The 12,106-nt window shown below is 33.8% G+C and overlaps 1 pseudogene; it reads right to left on the bottom strand.

The window, feature by feature from the left end:
• On the bottom strand, window positions 517-1,978 carry LOC100153095 (annotated as a pseudogene).

The raw sequence follows: 12,106 nt of genomic DNA, 5'->3' as shown, positions 1-12,106 counted from the left end.
GATATATTAATAAAAACAGACAAGATAAAACTTAAAATGCCGTTGGCTTATTTAATTGGTTAAAGCACAACATGTAAGTGTAGAAAGTTTATTTTAAATTGAAAAGCTGTTTTTCTTTTTTCCCACGTCGGATATATAAACACCCACAAAAATGGTGTGTGAAGGAAAGCTGACATACACAAAAAATCGTATCCTGAATTAAAGAGAACAGCTGTTGAAGCAGGAATTAACACAGTAACATCAGGAGCAGGTTAACAGTTTTAAAAATTAAGTCTTTAAAAGCTTTATTACACAAAGCTATATGATGCAAAATAATGCAAGGTATAAAGGAGGAAGTCTGTACCACTTTTAACAAAAATGCTTTTCCAGGAAAGCAAATCAGAACCGCACAATAAGCAGACCAAAGAGGCTATGGCTGGATGTCAGAGCTACAACCTCTCATATCAAGCTAGAAAATCCTATTTGTCCAGAATGGACTAAAATTTCAGGAGAGAACAGGGACATTTTAAACGTTTCTTACTTTATCCATTTTAAGTTCTCTCTTTCTTCCACATCCCTTAATTCAGCATGAGTCAGCAGATAGATGGCTACTTCTAGAGCTGGCTTTTTCTTTTTCTTTTTTTTTTTTTTCCCTGTGGTGAGACTGACATTGAACCTGGATGTTTCAGGCTTTTATGCATCATTTTATCTAGGGGTCTGCTGTGGTCAAAAATCTTAGCAATGGACTTGGGGAACTCGACTTCCCATTCCTGCCCTGATCTTCCATGATGAAGGTCAGCTTTAGAGTGAATCTGTTATTGAACCTTTTGAGACTGGACAGTAGTTGCCAATATCATCAGGATCCATCCCTGTAGATCTTTCCTGTGGGTCAGGAGAAAGATGCTCTTCTCCTTAGATGGTATAAATGGTCAGGATCTACATAATCACAAAATAGGGTATGATGTGCAAAGCCAAAACAGGTTTGGACTCTGGGAAGGAGTGTATACAACCCCATATCAAAGCTACTATGGCAAAGAAGCAAGAGATGGCACAGATGATGAGGTAAGTGACCATCAGTGACACCAAGACACTGTGGTGATCATTTTGCAATATGATATTAAATACTTGTACTTTTTGGCAGAATCATCCAAGTAATTTTTCACAGCTGATACATCCATTTGTCAATTTTTACAGGCTTATCATCAGTCTTCCACTTGTCTAACCAGATGTTGTGGCTACTGCCCAACCCATAGCACTGACACTATTGTCAAAACCAAATCCACTTGCCTGATACACAGTAAGGCCGAACAAACCAAAATATCAGAGTTTGGAGAGGAGAGAGGTTTATTGCAGAGCCAAGCGAGGAGAAAGGGACAGCTCCTGCTCTAAAGACTGGAACTCCCCAGTGGTTTTGACAGAAGAGTTTTTATAGGCAAAATTTATGGGGAAGTCCACAGGATGTGTTTCCTTTCTCTGGTTGGTTCGTGGTGAGGTCATAGGGTGATATTCCATGCATCTCAGTCATCAGCTTTCTGGTTCCAACTAGTCTGAGGTCCAAGTGCTTGAGCTTATCCTACAGTTACCATCCTCCACCTGGGTGGGGGTCTTATTCCTGCTGAAGAATTAGAGATAGGTGTCAAATTGTAACCCACATCCCCAAGGAGGAACCAGGACCAGGCCTCACCCTGCACTAATGTTTCTTTCTGCATTTCCCCACTCTCCTAATTAGTAGGGGTTTGAATCTGCCCTTTACAACTCAGGGAAGGTCTAAGTGGCTGAAACTTTTTTCCTACAAGTAAGAACTGGGGGACCAAGGAAGGCTTTTGTACTTTAAAGGTCTGTTCCCCTTTTCTTTGATACTCCTCCCTCTGAAGGAATACATGTTGGATAAGAAAGAGAATAACATTTTGGATAGAGAGGTTAATCATGAACTAAGCAGAGGAACTTAGAGGGGACTCACATTCAGGGCCACTGTCAGTCCCACTACCCTCTCCACCATCAGTTCTCCCAACCTGTGCTGCTGCCTCCATTTTCTCTCTCTCTCATCATTCCTTTCAGGTAACTATTCAACTACATTTTATACAACTGAACCTGCACAACCACACACACACATACACACACACACAAATACATTCACATAGTAGAAAGTACTTTGGACTTCATATTAAAAACCACTTGACAGAAATGTATGTAGCTCTTTATATAGATAACCTAAAATTTTGAAAATAAATTATTTTAAATTGATGTTTGGTAGTGAAGAAGGTATTGTGTTTAAAATTTTGATTTAAAATATATTCAACGGTTAATACAGTGAATAAAAGGAAGGCTAAAATTTTGATTCAGGATGAAATTTTTGTCTAAATGAGTTAAACGTGGATGAAATCCCTGAACTGTGAAAATAATAGTTAATCCATTTTTTTTTCTTGGACTTGCGGAAGTATCAATTCAATTTACAAAACTATACTCAATTTATTTACAAATATTTGTAATGACACACTGGTCTATCAAATTCAGTTACTATCTAACCAAGTAGTAAAACCATCTGTTATATATTTTTAGTTTATTTTTGATGCCTTTGAATCAACATTAATTTCTCCTGAAAAATAACATTTCTAATTTCTGTGTAGATGGATCCTACTAACACTGGATGATGTAAATGATGAAACTTTTAGTCCATATTTGTGAATCAGATAATACTATACCAATTAGATCAATTCTGATAGATTTCACTTGATACTGTGATGTAGAAGTTCAGTTGTACTGATTGATTATTATTACTATCAATGACTAATATGAGTATATAAATGAATTATATAGTATGTATTTATATGGTTATATATGAGTGAATGTTTGCATATGTATACACACATACATATATACACACACAGAAGTTGGTCACACCTATAATTTTATAACTGTAATTTGTAAAGCCATAGATGTTTGGAGCTTGTTCTAACAAGAAGATAATATTTAAACACATTCTTTTAAAGTGAAAAGTAATGTATACAAATTACATTGTGTCAGAAATTCCTTTTCAGATTGCTATAAAACCAAATAGATACATAGGACAACTATTGCTATAGTAACAGGGTAGATTTAGGGAATCAAATATAGGATGATTTTTATGTAATGTTCATACCCACTCACCTCCATCCACATGATTTTTTCTTCTTTACGTATACATTTCTGGCTAGCTATGATCAGCAATCATTAGAAAAAAAAGTTTGAAAAAATTAGGTTTGACTGTATTTCTCTGAAATATTTATGTATAAGTACATTGTAAAATGTGTTCAAAGATTGACACTTTGATTTCCAAATGATTTTTTTATACCTGTTTATGTTTTGGTTTGATTTTCATGAATAATTGTTATATAGACACATGATAGATATGAGATTTATATTTTTGTGATTTTGTATGCAGATTAACTCTTATTATTGAGAGACTAGAACTATAGCCGTCAATTACAGAGGCAAATATATATATTATATATATATATATAATTGACATTTGGGACCAAGTAATTTTTTATTAGCGGAGGCTCTCCCATGCACTGTCGGTGTTTCATAGCATCCCTGATCTCTTTCTACTAAATGCCAGTAGCAGCCCCACCATTCACAAGTTCAAGAAGCAATGAACTTATATAATTCAAGTAATGTATACTGAAAATGTCTCTAGACAGTGCCAAAATTCTCTGGGAGACAAATTTGCTCTGCTGTGAAAAGCTGGTTTTTAAACTATTTCATACCAGCCAAATATATAGTAAAGATTATCAGGAATAGATTATTTAAGCATTTAAACTATTTGAAAAATCCATGTATATCTTTGATGAGTTTTCACTGACTCTTCTAATCATTCAAATGTTAGGTCTCTAAAATATTTTAAAATATTAGATAAATATGCAACTTTCTCAAAAATAAGTCATTTATGACATGTAGTAAAAAAATCATATATGTTAGGAACTTTAATTAGTCTAAGATTTTACAATATCTACAAGCTAATGAGTTAATTTACCGCAATTATGTATATATTGAGATTCTTGAATCAAAGATGTACAGATTACTGCTAAAGTAGCCAGAGAATCAGCCTTATTTGTGTTAGTTTCCTATGTTCCACTTCCTACAGGGAGACTCAAAGAGTCAGATGATAACTGCATAGGTGGGGTAGATTGTAATACAGGAAAGTTTAGAGACTTCAGATCTCTTCTAATAAGGAATAAGTATCCCTTCAGTCCTGTTTGCTATTAAAAATGCCCTTTTAAAAAATGTGAATGAAAAGACAGACAGTGCTTTGCTTACAACATATATAAAACATAAAAGACCCAGTGAGAATTTCTTTCTCAACATGTAATGCATATAGGTAGGTCACATTAAACATAAAGTCAAATTTAATTATTGCTAAATAAATGCTGAAACAATTTAAAATCAAATTTGACTGACATATACTGATTTTATCAGGGAGACAACTATGTATAAAAGCTGTGTAAGATAAATAAACGTAGACCACAAATTTTGAAATGCAATTGTGCTTTTAATGACCTGTTTTCCACTTCTAGAAAAATGATTTCCTGTGGTAATTACTGAATTAGATTTGGGAACTGGCCTGTCTGGATTCAAACTCTGGGTTAGCTACTTACCAGTGATGTGGTTTTAGAAGAGTTTTCTTTGTTTAGTTCTTCATCTTTTAACTTGAAGAGAAGATACTAGTACAGCACCAACTGTTGCAAAAATTATAACTGGTAATTCATGCAATGTATACTCTGTGGAATGAAATAAATAGTAGATGCTATTTATTCTTATTTCTTCTTCATTGTATGAGTGCATTCAGTGTGCAATCATTGTTGCAAACACTGAAAAAGCCAAAGTAAATAGACACAATCCTTGTGCTCATGAAGATGATGAAGTTATGATTTCTACATATCTTTACAATACATGAAAAGATAAAGTATAACTTTCAATGACTGTTTCTCTCATCCAATACCCATCATCTTCATGGCAACAAGAATTGTGTTTGTTGGGAGTTCCCTTCATGGCTCAACAATTAATGAACCTGAATAGGATCCATGAGGATGCGGGTTCAATCCCTGGCCTTGTTTAGTGGCTTAAGGCATTGCCATGAGCTGTGGTGTAGGTCACAGATGCAGCTATGATCTGGCATTGCTGTGGCTGTGGCATAGGCTGGCAGCTGCAGCTCCAATTTAACCCCCTGTCTGGGAATTTCCATATGCTGCAGATGTGGCCCTAAAAAAAGAATTGTATTTATTAAGAAGGATCACACTTTTTATGCTATATAAGCATAATTTATACATTTTTGGAAAATATTTAATGATATTTTAATTTAGCCTGAAAAAATGAACATTTCCTAATTTACAAACCGTACAAATAAACCATATTTTGTTTTATGGTAATTGAAGAATGAGTGGAAATTAAAATGAGATAATATTGCTTTTTTTAAAAAACCATTTAGCTTAAATTTACTGTTAGATTAGTCATTCCAAAAATGGATTATGCAATATATCATTGCTTTATGAAATTAGAGCAGATTCATCTTACATTTATTTTATTAATGTCTCCTCAGAATAACTTTAAAGATGTTTTCCAATTTGTATGATTTCTCAGAAAATAAATAATGTCTAATTGGCCTTATATTTAACTTTCTGTTCTTCTGAATATTTTTGTGCCCTTTTGGGGTTTAGTTGTAGGCTCTGTGTTTTTGTTTGTTTGTTTGTTTGTATCTCTAATTTGTCCTTAGTAATGATAACCCAAAAAACACAAGTGAGCTTAATAATTTTCTGATATCACTTCCTAATATTTTTGGCAATTTGTTTATTTTACTTGAATTGCCTTCTACCTCCATGATTCAGTTCACATGCTAACTCAGCAAAAATTATCTTTGATCAGTGTAATGATCTAGCATATATGAACTTCTGTAACATTCTTCCAACATTTATTCATTCCTTTTTTTTTCATTCAACCAATATTTACTGCACAAACTATGTCCCAAGCACTCTTCAGTGCACCTAAAAGAGAGATAAGACACCAAGGCCTTCTTCTCCATGAACTTGAGGTTTAGAAATGAATATTGATATTTGAACTCATTGACTTCAATTTATTTAATGACTTGAAGTAGTTTGTTAGCCATGTGTATAGAAGCCAAAGGTGATGAATAAGCTGTGTTTGAAAATAGAAAGTTAGAGCTAATCAATAAAAGAGGAAATAGATCCAAGACAGATGGAACAGAAGGGGGAAAATACATAGAATGGTTTAAGAGCAGGGAGAGTTTTATTGAAATCAGAAGTCGGTGCCTTTGGAATACAGATTGTATGACAGGTAAGAAGATGGCGTAATTCTTTGGAAACATGGATATTAGATGAGGGTGGGTTCAGTTATTGGAGACTTGCATCACATACTATTATTGTTTAGACTTCATTACTTAGGCAATTTTAAGTAAAGATGTGACAAAATCAGATTAATTTTGAAGACATTTGACTATGGCAGTAATATAGAAACTATATATGGGTAAATTTGAGTTAATTAGAACCAGAATAGTTCTTTTTGCCTTATGCTACCCTAACCAATGCAAAAAAAAAAAAAAAAAAAAAAAAAAGAGAGAGACTATTCCCTTCAAGATGTGCTTTTTAAATTTCTCTTTAAAGCTGTGTTTTACATCTCCTTCTTTTTATTTTTTTACCTCTTACATAATAGACACAATGGAAACACTTGTAGTTAAGAACAGACCCATGTGACTGGAGTTCAATGAGAAAGGGGAAGAATGAGAGCTGATGAAATCAGGAGGTTAATGTGGAATTAATAATGTATAATTATATGCAATTGTATTATAACACACATGCAACTGTAGAACAAGGTCAAATATTTTGCCATATCAAAAAATATAGACTATCTCACCTGTTAAATATTTGTTTACATGTTATATAATTATATAATATTACATATGTTTATTTCTCTATACTTTTGGTACTCAGTATTTTTTGAGCTAGTAATTGCTTTTATGTTAATATCTTATAAATACACATTCTCCCTTTTTGTATAAGATATTATATGTTGGCTCAACAGACAATGATTTACATAGAAATATCTTCTATCTTATCTCTTTCTAAATATCTGATTTTAAATAATGTTTTTCATTCCTGTAAGGCAGCCCATTTTACTTTTTATTTATTCCAACAACTATCTGATATACATATAAACATATCTCTGATATAATTGCATCCATTGCCATCATTCATTCCTAGATTTTTAAAAACGTTAAATGCTCACTTTCAGAACATATAATAAATCATTTCAAATTTCATTATTCATATATTATTCTAAGAAAGTATATATAAGACCAGTATTCCCTGAGGTTTTGCATTTTTATTGTCTGTTTGTTCCAATTATTTTTGAAAGATGCTTGATAGGAAAACCAGATATCCTAAAAATGTCACTCCGTTCTGTTTTGGAATAAAATGTTGCTATTAAGAATTGATTTTCTTTCCCTTATAAATCACTTGATATAAATATCTAAAATTATTTTTGCTTTTCTTCAGCATTTTTCTAGTTTGTCTTAAAATCAACTTTTATACTATTACTCGGTTAATTTTCACTTTTATGTTACAGTATGTATAGGTGCATCAGTAATCCTTCTTACTGATTTTTCATTTTTAAATGAGTTGGTTTTTCCTAGGTTATTAGAAGGAAGTTTCCAAGTACAGTGAAATGATAGAGCTGATTAGCTTTCCCAGTTGAATAAATAATACCCAAATTTCTCCCTTCGTACTTTTACCATGAGGTATTGAAAAAGAAAAAAGTCTCTTTGGGAAGTCACAACAGAGATTATCCGGATAATTCAGTTCAGAGGTACTTCCTTTATAACTTTTTCTATCTTCCAGAACCCTACAAACCTTTCAAGTGGTTCTCTTATTTACAAAGAATGCATTTTGTTTTTATATTATATTCTGAATTTGACATCCTCTGAACCTCTCTTCCTTCATCTTCCTTCTCTATATCTGGGATGCCCAGCATTTGTGCCCACCACTTCTGTTCCCTACAGAGTTTGTGGTAAATTTCTATAAATGGGAAAGGAATTAGTTCTGTTTGCACTTTCCAACAACTTGAAGGCTGTGAGGATTTTGAATTTTATCAGTATTCTCAGATTTGCTCACCTTGTTGCTACTCAGCAAACGACCTCTCATTAAGGGTGTAATATTTGTTGGCGATATCTTCCTTATAAGATTTGTTAAATCTTTTAGTATTATGCTTTTCCTCTATCACTTCTACTGAAAAGTTATTCATCCTGCACACCTATATCTATGTTTAGGGGTTGATGAGGATTCCTTACCTAGAGTTTTGTCAAAAATATCATATGTGGATATTTTTGTTTTATATTCTATAACCCGTTCTGTCTGTTGAGTATATTAATCTCTTACTAGGAGTTCTTCTGTGGCATTAAAAGACATGAAACTGGATGAGATACCCTAGGAAGTAAACACAGATAAGAGGTTCCCTAAGAAATAATTACCTATATGAATTGGAAAGTGGAAAGGACAGAATAAAAGATACCAATGCAGGAAGTCAAGAAGTTGGACTTTTGGAAGCCAAAATTTAAAATGTTTCAAGGAGGGTATGTTGCTGATAGTTTAAGTAAGAGAGAAACTAATATAAAATGAGATTGGTTTTATGATAAAATGGTAAAACATTTCTATAAAACTTTTAAAATCTGGTGTTGCTCTGGTCAATATGGCAGAAGCTCAACTCAAGGATATCATATTTTTCAGGGATTGGTCCCAATTAGAGATTTTGTATTAAATTTTACAAATGTAAACAATATCTGTAGATTTTCCAATTCCTAGGAATTTCTAGAATCCACACTGTAATGAGGTAGGTCCAATAAGTCATCACAAGGAACAAAAATATAAGTTTTCATATGAGTGTTTTTATAGTATTGTGCCAGTTATTGATTTATTTCCTTTCAGCTCCAAATTCACCCTGTCAGATGGCTCTGTGAAAATGGTACTTGACCTTTTAAATACTTTTTCTTCTTCTTTTTTTTTCCTGTCCCAGCTGGCAAGACGTTTTGTCAGTAGAAGGGACTGAAGAGGCATTCTAGGAGGAAGGAGTTTTTCTTCCCAGGTCATTTTTGCTCACTCGCAGCAACAGACTCCTACAAGCACTTTCCCCTCTTCACTACCCTTTCCTGTGGGACACTGAAGAACAGCACTAAACAGGCAGAATCTTCTCCCAGCTCCCAGGTCCTCACTGGGCAGTTTGGTAGCAAAGCCTCTCCATCTCCTTCATTGCTTCTAAGTCCTCCAGTTCCAGCTGAGAACTCAGATGCAGGCACCCTCCCCCACCATCAGGCATTTTATAGCAGTGTGCCCTGGATGCCCTTCTAACTTCCCAAGTGCCCTGCTCCTGCACTGCCTGACAGACAGAAGCACCCAACAGGAAACAGCATTCTCTGGAACCCCAGAGGGTAGATGTCCCAGAGGTGGAACAAGAAAAGTACTTCTCTGCCATTCAGTGAGTCACAGGGGTGCCTTCTCCAACAAGACTAGATATCAGCCCGGGGGAAGCAGGAGTCTTCTGTGAGCATTCTTTCTCAGCCCTAAGCTTAGTAACTGCTTTTTATACAATTAGAGTTCCATTTATGTATGTATGTGTGTGTGTATGTATGTATGCATGTATTTATCTTTTTAGGGCCACACCTGTGGCATATGAATGTTCCCAGGCTAGGAGTCGAATTGGACCTGTAGCAAGTGGCCTATGCCACAGCCACAGGAACGTGGGATACAAACCATGTCTGTGAGCTATTCCGCTGCTTAAGGCAATACTGGATCCTTAACCCACTGAGCAAGGCCAGGGATCAAACCTGTGTCCTCATGGATACTAGTCGGGTTTGTTAAATGCTGAGCCATGATGGGATCCCTTTATTTCTTAATAGCCAATACCTCATAACTCTAATACTCTATTAATTCTTGATGTTAACCTTCCCTGTTGAAATTATTGTGTTTCTCTCTCCTGACTGGATATTAACTGATAGAAGTATGAATGCTGGACAATGCAAAATTAAGAGTCCACAATTCCGTGTATTGAATCTTATACCATAAATTTAAATTTGACTGTCTCATTATTTTAGCATCATTATGGTTGTCAGCCTCATCATTACCATATTTTGTATTGAGTATATAACAAGAACATGGTGCTATTTTAATATACTCATATGGTTATTGATTCAGTTAATCTTTGAAAAACCCATGCAAGAAATATAATATTGTTTCCCTATGTGTAATAGATGAATTAACTGATACTAGATAGTTTAAATATCTTGTTCAAAATTATAGAGCTCAGTTAAGTGGCAAAGCTGAGATTCACATACAGTGAGTCTGGCTCCAGAGTCTATGTTATCAATGGTATATGTACTTCAATTATTTATTTTCCTTTTAAATATATGTTATTCTCATTATAGTTAAAAAATAACTGGAAAAATGCAGTATATCCAAATTTCACAAGTTGCATACTCAACTCATTGAATAAAAAAATTCATTCTATTCTGAATTTTCCTTCCCGATGTCTACCACATATCGGGACCTTACTTTTGTGTAACAAACATGTGTTGTCTGCCTCACCTTATAGAATATAAACTACTTGTGGAAAAGAGCCAGGTCTGTCTCATTCTTCTTTAAAGATTAACACAGAGCCTGCTTGGGTGGAATGGATAAATGCATGATGAAAAATAAATAGATCTCCTCAATTTTATTTTTATAATTAGTATTTTAATCTGAAATAAGTGGGTTTTATTTTGTTTTGTTTTTGGAGGGAGAAAGATGTGTTTTTGTGTGTATATATATATATTTGATAATTTAGACCACACTGACTTTTTAGTCCTTCTCTCTTTGCCAAGGTATGTCAATATCATTCTCTTAAAGCAAGTTCTATTATTTTACTGTTAAACTATTGTCTATATTTGCTAGATTCTGAACAGTTTGTGCTCAGTAAAAGTTGTTGATGGATTCCTTAATCTGCAGCTTTTAACTCTAAATGAAGAAGTATAATGAAGTAACACAATACATTGCATTTTCTAGGTGTCAGTGCTTGGAATTATATGTTCCTTCTAATGATGCTATGTTGAGGAAATGGAATGTAAAGTATCATTTTGAGCCCATAAATGTGGCATGTTGCATAATGAAAAAGAAAAAGTGGCAGTTGTTCAGAGATATGTTGGTGGAGCCTTACTGCAAAATTGTAATGAAAAAATACTGAGGGCGAGCTAGAGGATATTTTAAGCACTGCTTTCATCTCTTTTATTTGTTTCTTCTCTAGTTCTATGTTTTAATTAAAAGAGTAAATTGAAACAGCCTGAATCTTTTAGCACCAGTGTTCTCAAAGGATGTTACACAGCCAATTGGGTTAAGAATCAGGCATCTGCAACATAATTTTCAGATAATTTTCAGCCAACTAGTCAATGACTAGCACTCTGGCCCTGGATAAATCTCATAATCCCTTTGTAACAGTTTCAATACTAGGAAAGTGTAATGGCAATTTTGTCAGTTCACAGCCCCACTCACTAGGAATAAAACATCTCAAAGGCAAAGCTTTTGACAATGGACCACTGGAATCACTCCAAACTCTACAGAAAAGGAAAAACGTTGACAGATCTTGATGATGGCTTCAAATCATGATGCAAGAAATGTATTAATATTTGAAAGCATATAAAATCATTTAATCAAAGAATGATGAACATGCAACATTTGCTTGAGTAGTAGACTTATATGTATATTTGGCAAATAGACTAATCATTTCAAGCACATGATCTCATTTTAACTTTTCATTTTCATTTACTGCTTTCTATGTGTAGAAATATATATTAATTTTAGATATGAGTGTGGATTAGAACATCAAATTGGATTTTGACCTGGACAGCTAATCAAAAAATAAACATTGTTAAAATAAATCAAAAATAATCTGATTGGTAAAAGCCACAAAGTATTAACTCTTAATCCTTGTTCTAGTGGAACTGAACATGTAATTAATACTCAGGCAGTCCAGATGTATATTTTCAAGATAATTTGCATATACAAATTTCTATTTAATAATACCTTCTGGTGAATAAACCCATGCCACTATTCCTGAG

Source organism: Sus scrofa, chromosome 1, assembly GCF_000003025.6.
Source record: "Sus scrofa isolate TJ Tabasco breed Duroc chromosome 1, Sscrofa11.1, whole genome shotgun sequence".
NCBI lineage: Eukaryota > Metazoa > Chordata > Mammalia > Artiodactyla > Suidae > Sus > Sus scrofa.
Note: the sequence above shows the minus strand (reverse complement) of the source record. Positions and strands in the feature narration are given on the sequence as shown.